The sequence below is a fragment of the Camelus dromedarius genome, chromosome Y (genome assembly GCF_036321535.1).
Source record: "Camelus dromedarius isolate mCamDro1 chromosome Y, mCamDro1.pat, whole genome shotgun sequence".
Taxonomy (NCBI): Eukaryota; Metazoa; Chordata; class Mammalia; order Artiodactyla; family Camelidae; genus Camelus; species Camelus dromedarius.
In genome coordinates this window covers 6,082,332-6,084,546 of record NC_087473.1, presented here as the reverse complement: position 1 = coordinate 6,084,546, position 2,215 = coordinate 6,082,332, and positions in this window count along the sequence as shown.

Genomic DNA, 2,215 nt, shown 5'->3' with positions numbered 1-2,215 from the left:
TTCAGCCAACCAATATTGCATCCAGAATGAATTGACCATTTGAACAGACAGATCACCAGAAATGGAATAGAATTATCAATAAAATACAAAAAATCTCTGCAAACAAATATTCAGAGCCAAATGGATTCACTGAGGAATCTGACCAAACATACAATAATCCATACCAGTCCACCTCAAAATCTTCCAAAAAATTGATATGGAGAGAGTACTCCCAAACTCACGCCATAAGGCCAACATCATCCTGATACCAAAACCAGACAAAGACACTACCCTAAAAGAAAATTATATGCCAATATCATTGATAATCATAGATATAAGAGTCCTTAAAAAATTATTAAAAAACAGAATCCAACAGCATGTAACAAAAGATCATACACCATGATCAAGTTAGGTTCATCCCAGGAACACAAGGATGGTATAACATTTGCAAATCAGTCAATCAATTGTGATACACAATATCAACAAAAGAGAGGACAAAAACCACATGATCATCTCAGTAGATGCAGAAAAGCATTTGATAAAATTTAACACCTATTTGCAATAAAAATTCTTATCCCAGTGGGCATGCAAGGACCATATCTCAACATAATGAAAGCTATTTATGACAAACATATAGCCAGCAAAATAGTCAGTGCTGAAAAACTGAAACCCTTCCCACAAAAATCTGAGACAAGACAAGGTTGCCCATCCTCATAATTTCTATTCAATATAGTCTTGGAAGTCCTAGCCACAACGATCAGGCAAGAAAAAGAAATAAAAGGATTCAGACTTGAAAAGAAGAGGTAAAATTGTCACGGTATGCAGACATGACACTATACATCGGAAACTGTAAAAGCCTCCTAAATAATACTTAGGCTAATAGAGTAACTGGGCAAGGTAGACAGAATAATGTGCAAAAATCAATTGCACTTTTTTACACTACCAGTGAATCAACAGGAAAACAAAATATACAAACAACTGCTTTTATATCTGCACCCAAAAGGATAAAATGGTTAGGAATAAATCTGACCAAGGAGGTGAATGACTTATACATGGAGAACTAGAAAACATTGACTGAGGAAATTAAAAAAGATTTGAAGAATTGAAAAGATAACAAATGTTCTTATAAAGGAAGAGACAATATTGTTAAAATGGCCATACTGCCCAATGCAATCCACAGAATTAATGCGAGTTCCTGTCATATTATGCAAAACATTTCTTTTTAGGACTGAAACAAATGATCCTAAGATTTATATACAATCAGAAAAGATTCATAATTTCCAAAGCAATATTGAAGAAAAAGAAAGAGGCTTGAGGAGTAACCAGCCTGGTCTCCATACACTATTGCAGAGCTAGAAGATAATCAAAATGACATGATATTGGAAGAAAAAAGGGCATATGGACCAATGGAACAGAATAGAGAGCCTAGGAATAAATCTACAGGCCTATGCTCAAATAAACTTTGAGAAAGTAGCCAAGAATATGACACATAAAAGACCATCTCTTCACCAACTGGTGGGAAAACTGGATAGCAGCATGCAGGGCAATGAAATTAGAACACTCCTTCACTCCATACACAAGAATAAACTCAAAATGGCTTGAAGACTTAAATGTAAGGCAAGACACAGTAAAACTCCCCTAAAGAAAACATAGGCAAAACACTCTGATATAAATCTCACCAATGATCTCCTAGAACAGCCTACCCAGGTAATGGATATGAGAGCAAAATTAATAAATGGGACCTAATTAAACTTAACAGCTTTTGCACAGCAAAAGGAGCCATAAAACAAAGCAAAATGACAAGCTACAGGATGAAAGAAAATATTTAGAAGTGATGCAACTTGCAAAGGCTTAATTTCCAAAATATAAATAGTTCATAAAACATAATGTTATTTAAAAAAAAAGAAGAAGAAAAACAATCTGAAAATGTTTCTTTAGCAGTTCTGGTTATTTTGCAGTTCCATACAAATAATAGGACTGTTTTTACTTTTGTGAAAAATATCATGTATTTCTATCTGAATCAATTAATATGTGTAGACGTCATTGGTAGTATGTATATTTTAACAATATTAATACTTCTAAACTCAGACCATGAGATTTCTTTCAATTTGTTTGCATCATCTTCAAATTTCTTAATCACTGTCTTATAGATTCTATTATATAGTTTTATTCATAGCTTTTAAAATTTTTGATATGATTTCATATGGATTATTTAAAATTATGGAATATTTCTTTT